This window comes from Bos taurus, chromosome 24 (assembly GCF_002263795.3).
Source record: "Bos taurus isolate L1 Dominette 01449 registration number 42190680 breed Hereford chromosome 24, ARS-UCD2.0, whole genome shotgun sequence".
In the NCBI taxonomy this organism is placed as follows: domain Eukaryota; kingdom Metazoa; phylum Chordata; class Mammalia; order Artiodactyla; family Bovidae; genus Bos; species Bos taurus.
Window position 1 is genome coordinate 16,350,803 of NC_037351.1, and position 7,282 is coordinate 16,358,084.

Here is a 7,282-nt window from a genome sequence, read left to right on the forward strand (position 1 = left end):
AGACTCTTGGACTGCAAGGAAATCAAACCAGTCAATCCTAAAGGAAATCAATCCTGAATATTCATTGGAAGGACTGATGCTGAAGCTGAAGCTCCAGTACTTTGGCCACCTGATGGGAAGAACTGACTCCCTGGAAAAGACCCAGAAACTGGGAAAGATTAAAGGTAGGAGGAGAACGGGACAGAAGAGGACAAGATGATTGGGTGGCATCACCGACTTGATGGACATGAGTTTGAGCAAGCTGCAGGAGTGGTGATGGACAGGGAAGCCTGGTGTGCTGCAGTCCATGGGGTTGCAAAGAGTTGGACATGACTGAGGAACTGAACTGAACTGAACTGATGTGTGATAAAGCCATTTGCCAGCATTTAGAATATTGTTTCTTGTTGAGTTTTGTAAATGTTTGATAGACAACTAATGACTTGAGCATATGATCCAGATCACAAAAATTGATAAATCTAGTCTTTTTAAGATCTTGATGAAATATGCTAAATTTGACAGAATCTGACATCTTCTGAAATTTTGCAAAATATGCTAAAAACTGCCTATTAAACACAGGTAAAAATGGCATATTGAACAATCAACTTCTTTCTCTCAACTCCCAGAAACAGTTTTGTTACAGTTTTGATCCAGATCCCTCTAAAAGCAATATAGTGTACAGGAGCCCTATGTAGTGAGAGCAGTGTTTTTGAGACTGTGTAATGACCTATCACAGAGAATAGCTCCCCTTCTCTTTTCCCAAATCTTTAAGTCCATAAATTATTTTCTTCCTTCTCTTCAGAAGGAACTTTCCCTCTACAAACTATGTGTCAAAAATAATTACTCCTCACTCTCTGCAGTCATATAGACATATCATACTCACAGTCTTAAAAATTGGAAAATTCCCCCATCCCAATCAAACTGTCATAGATATTCTTTTAAATTTTCATTCACATTGTGTTATAATTATCAGAACATGTGTACAAAGGAACAAGGAAAGAGATGAATTCTCCCTTATCAGTGAACTGCTCTGTTCAGTAAGTTGCTGATGGCAGATTCATAAGTATATGACTGAATGGATTCAAGGTTTATAGATATAAGGATCATGTGAACAGAAAATAACAGAAATTGATGCAGTGGTGGCGTCAGCTGATGTTTGTTCAGTTTCATGATTTTTTTGGTTCAGAATTGAAAAACGTAGTCAAAAGATGTCTGCTTGTGGCAAGTTGCTAAATTAGATAGATTCAATATTTTAAACAAAATACACCTGGTCAATATTATTTCAAAACAGCCTGTCAATTAAGTAAAACAACTACTGAAAAGAATAAGTGAATCTTTTGCTTGACTAAATTTCCTGATAATCTCAAACAAAATATTCTCTCATTTTCTCTCTCATGCATAAGTGTTTATTGAGAGCTAAATCCACATTCAGTAATGAACAAAATCAATGAATGCCTGTGCACACATAGCTTTTGTTCTAGAATCAGGAAAGAGACTGGGAGGGTATCACCTGTGGGGGTTTGAAACTAAAGGTTTTACAAAGGTTATCTTTGACAAAGGGGTAATTCTTAAATTAAGAAGGGCAATATACAACATTAAACAACATGGAGTTGCAAAAAGTTGGGCGTGACTGGGTGACTGAACAACAACAACATATATATATATATATATATATATATATATATATATATGTTGATCTTAGTCTTGGCTTATATTTGTTGCAACATTCTAGTCTTGTAGTACACAACCAGCAATCCCCCAATTAGTAGAATCAGCATCACATTGAAAATAGTTAGCAATACAGATTCTCCAGCCTCACACCAAATGTACTGTATCAGAAATTCTGATTTTAATGCAGGCTAAAGTTTGAGCAAAAATAGTTTATATTCAAATTACCTGTAGAGCTTACTGCATTCTAGTCCACTGGATCTCATGCCAGATTTTCAGACTTAGTATGTCTGTAGTGGAACTTGATAATTTACATTTTTAACAAGTTCTCAGGTGCTGCTTAACTGATGGTCTGAGGACCACACTTGATATGAAACGAGTCGCCAGTCCAGGTTCGATGCACGATACTGGATGCTTGGGGCTGGTGCACTGGGAAAACCCAGAGGGATGGTATGCAGAGGGAGGAGGGAGGAGGGTTCAGGATGGGAAACACATGTATACCTGTGGCAGATTCATTTTGATATATGGCAAGACCAATACAATATTATGAAGTTAAATAAAATAAAATTTAAAAAAAAAGAAAAAAAAGGGAAAAAAATGAAAAGCCACTGGCTTATTGGATATTCATCTAGAAGACATTACATGGAAATCATCTTGTGTTGTTTTTGTCATTGTTTGGTCACTCAGTCATGTCCAACTTTTTGCCACTCTATGGACTGCAGCATGGACCCCAGGTTTCCCTGTCCTTAACTATCTCCCAGAGAGTGTGAGTGACAGCTGCTCAGTTGTGTCGAACTTTTAGTGATCCCATGGATTGTAGTCTGCCAGACTCCTCTGTTCATGGAATTCTCCAGACAAGAATACTGGAATGGGCTTCCATTTCTTTCTCCAGGGGATCTTCCCAACCCAGGGATCGAACACAGGTGTCCTGCATTGCAGGCAGATTCTATCATCTCTCAGAGTTTGTTCAAACTCATGTCCATTAAATCAAGGATGCCATTCAACCATCTCATCTTCTGTCATCCCCTTCTCCTCCTGCCTTCATCTTTCCCAGCATCAGGGTCTTTCCCAGTGATTTGGCTCTTTGCATCATATTGGAGCTTCAGCATCAGTTCTTCCAATGAATATTCAGTGTTGATTTCCTTTAGGATTGACTTGTTTGATCTCCTTACTGTCCAAGGGAAATCATCTGGAAACTTCTAAAAATATCAATGTTTAGATTGATCTCTGCAGGTGTAAGCTAGACTTTATGTTTAAAAAACAAATTCCATACAATTCTTACATATATCCAGAGTTAAAGAAGCATTCTTTAAGAAAATCACTACATCTCCCTGTGCTACTCTTCAGCACACAAGTAGATTCTACTCCTATTAATACTGAAAACCATTGGGAATTTGAAGCAGAACTCATTTTAAGCTGTTTCTACATAATGCTCCCCCCAAAGCAATAGTAAAATGAAAAAAAAATCAATGAAACACATTATCTAGGTCAAAATAATATATTAAAACCTGAGGTTTTTTGTGGAATTCAACTTAATAAGCAGCTCTCAACTATACTGAAACTTTTTTTCCATCTGGGACACAGGTGTAAATACAACTCTAACAGTTTCAATTTTTAGGAAGGAATGCATATGGGTTGCAGCATAAACCTTAATTGCAGTCTTACATTTTGGATTGTAGTAGAATAGAGATGCAAAAAATATTTATTTTATTGATGTACTGAAATAAAGGATGAATCCTTGCCTGGCACTGATGCCATTACTTCCACTAGTCAAAATTAAGTTTGTAACCTGTTACCAGAATGAAAAACAAATGGCAATTTAACCATGGGAGCTAGTTTTTGCTGCGGCTTAGGAGGTAGTGGCCTCCCTTTTCACAGTCTTCTGTTCTGCAGGGAGCCAGTGGGCTTTCGGGGTCTCTTTGTTTATGATCTTATTCCTTTTTCATTAGAATTAGCATCAGGCCTGCAAGTTGTTCAGTTCCCCAGATGAGTCTCCTGTGGCTTTAAAGCTCTCTAAATGCCACAAGTTCTCAACACCCCACCTCCCTACTCCCCTGCAGAATTTGTAAGTGACAAGAAGCTGGAAAAATACAGATGGCATAATTATATATTTTGCAGTTGATTAATCACCACAAAACATTAATCACATTTTGTATAACAATACATAATCAAATTCTTTATAGTAGAAATTAAGTTTCTCTCTGATAGGGAATAGATTCCTTTAGGATATTGACAGGGTTTTTCAGCATCTGTTTGGCTCCCATTCCACATCTGCATTTGATTTTCATCTGCTTTAGGGCTTAGTAAAATGGGGCTTAAAGGTTGTTTTATGACTATAAATGTACATGCTAATAGAAGGATTTGTTGAGAGGGAACTATCTGTACAAGTTAGATACTAAAGTGTATTTTTTCCAAGCCATAACATATTTCTTTAGTGAAAACCATTGGATTATGTTTTCCTAGAGAGTAAATCTACTGAAATCAAACATAAATTATGCATATTTTTCTTAAGAGCTATTGAGATATATTCTTAGTCTTAGCTTTACATTATTATGAGAAAAAAAAGTCTTTGTGTAACTTTTATATTTACATAACATCTTTATAGTGTAAGGACCTAATTTCTTGATTATTATAAAATAATGATATAGATTGTATGTATCAATTTGTATAGATATGAGAGTTGGACTGTGAAGAAGGCTGAGCACCAAAGAATTGATGCTTTTGAACTGTGGTGTTGGAGAAGACTCTTGAGAGTCCTTGGACTGCAAGGAGATCCAACCAGTCCATTCTGAAGGAGATCAGCCCTGGGATTTCTTTGGAAGGAATGATGTTAAAGCTGAAACTCCAGTACTTTGGCCACCTCATGTGAAGAGTTGACTCATTGGAAAAGACTCTGATGCTAGGAGGGATTGAGGGCAGGAGGAGAATGGGACGACAGAGGATGAGATGGCTGGATGGCATCACTGACTCGATGGACATGAGTCTGAGTGAACTCTGGGAGTTGGTGATGGACAGGGAGGCCTGGCATGCTGTGATTCATGGGGTCGCACAGAGTCGGACACGACTGAGCAACTGAACTGAACTGAACTGATAGATACTTATAATGACTTGCTAAGTGACTATAATATGTATGCATCACATATATACAAGCACATATAAACTTCATGTAGCTACATTCTACTAATTAGAGCCTGTAAGTTAAAATTATACTTCTCGGTAACTCTAGTTACTCAAAAATTATTATATACTCTGATATAGATGCATATACAAATGTATTTCTTTACTATAAATCTATGATAAATTAAGGAAGAAAGATGTATATCATCTGCCTTCAAGTATTTAACACTTAAACAGGAATAACATAAGCATAAATAGTAAGAAAATTGTGTCAAGCAACATATAAAGAATAATATAACAATTTTATATGATATTTTAATATTTAATGATATGTATGCATGTATAGTGATATACATATTATACTATGATTATACAGCTCGCCTGTAGGGCTCAAACAGAAATTAACATGATTGCATTTCTCTGGCCCAATATTAGAAGTTATATAGATATTACAACATATATGTAGATATGCATACATAAAAACTAAAAATTTTAAGGAACATGAATTTAGTTTGAATTATTGAAATAGAAGTCATGCCCATGTAATCTGATTACTTGGAAAGCAAGAACAGTGTGTTAATAATGATCAAAAAAAAATCATCACCTGGGGAAGCATAGCAAAGAAGATGAAATGCCCACAGAGAAACTGAAAAGATAAGCCTGACCAGATTGGAAGAACCACACTTAAGAAGGGGGGAAAAAAAAAAAAGATTATAATTTTTGATAATAAAGAAATGACATTTGTGTCTGGTTTTATTTGATGTTACCTAACCCCTGGGACTTGGTTACCAAGCGCAGCCCCTAGAATGATTAGTACTCCTTGATGACTTTCAACCCAAGGAGTTGAGTCTCATGGCAGTGAATTCCCTATGAAATGCCACTGGAGAACTGGCACATCCTCTTCCCTGCAGGTTCATATGGCCTTTCAGACACAAGGAGCCCACAGCCTGCTCCTCCAAAGGGCCTGGCAGAGACATCCACAGCACCTCTGCTTGTCAAATGCCAGGGACACCTGATGCTCCCCTCATTTCACAGACAGCCAATACAGCTCTGCACACAGAAAGGTAAGCAGTGCAGACTTGATAAGCTTGCCTTTTGAACAAATAATCTGTCAGTCTACATTGGGAACTGGGATGTTACTAATTCTGTAAAGCACATTTAGTCCTGTGAAAAGTGGTATACAAATAAAATGATTGATGTCCTGTCAACAGGAACTTCACGAAGAGGATCAAACAGAGCAGTTTCTTTTGAAGAAGGGATGGAGGTTAGGGGAAAGGTGTTAGATTTTACTTTTCTATCATAAACCCCAAAGCATCATTCCAACAAGAAAAGAACCTGGTATCTGAACAAGGCAGAACACAATTTCTTAGCAGTAGACACATCCCAGTGAAACATACAAAAACAGGATTTGTAAAAATCCATTCATGAGAATTTTATTGTAAATTTTTCCATCACTAGAATGATGTTGACTAGAACGCTTATATATCTTCAAGTTTTATTTTCTTATTTGCCTCCATTTCTCATAGGCTTTTAAACTTTCTTTTTAAATGGTTAGATTGCCATTCCTAAGGACATTTGGCTATGAAAAATATTATGAGATAATTTAGCAAGTTGCTCAATACTAAGAATTAGTATATGCAATAAATTGCATTTCTGTAAAATAAATATTTTGGAAAAAGAAAAAAAAAGATAAAACAATATAAAATCACCAAAATTAAAGGTATAAAGTATGAATCTTTTTAAAGCATAGAATTTGCAAGCCTCATTAAAAAATGTATAGAGCTTTACTGGAAGACATTAAAATAGTTAAACAAATGGAGTCATATACAATGCTCATAAATAAGAGGAAACAATAGTGAAAGGATGTAATTTTACCCCAGATAAATTCCAGGAAAAATTCTGACAGCATTAAAAAAAAAAAAAAAATAGTGAGTTGATTCTACACTTGATTTTAGCCAAAAGGCCGAGAAGCGATTGAGTTGATTCTAAAATATGTACAGAAAGCAAAGTATAAGAATAAACAGTACACTGCAGATATCAAGAATAGTCAACATATTACCAAATAGCAAAATATATTGTGAAGTTATAGAAATTAATTTAGGGGGAAAATGCAAGTGAGATAAGAGAAAGAACCCTTCTAAGTTAGACCAACAACATCTCCTGGGAAGTTGATTAATCCCAGGTATATGGCTCAGATTGTAAAGAATCCGCCTGCAATGCAGGAGTGCAGGAGACTGGTTGATCCCTGGGTGGAGAAGATCCCCTGGAGAAGGAAATGGCTACTCACTCCAATATTTTTACCTGGAAAACTCAATGGACAGAGGAGCTCCCCTGGTGCCTCAGATGGTAAAGAACCCACCTGTAATGTGGGAGATCTGATTCCATCCCTCAGTTGGGAAGATCCCCTGGAGGAGGTCATGGCAACCCACTCCAGTATTCTTGCCTGGAGAATCCCCATGGACAAAGGATTGTGGCAGGCTACAGTCCGTACAGCTGCAAAGAGTCAGACACAACTGAGTGA

General features: G+C 36.7%; 1 pseudogene; it reads right to left on the reverse strand.

The window, feature by feature from the left end:
• Positions 1–6,621: 6,621 nt before the first annotated feature.
• LOC112444224 (uncharacterized) lies at positions 6,622–6,736 on the reverse strand (annotated as a pseudogene).
• Positions 6,737–7,282: the final 546 nt, after the last annotated feature.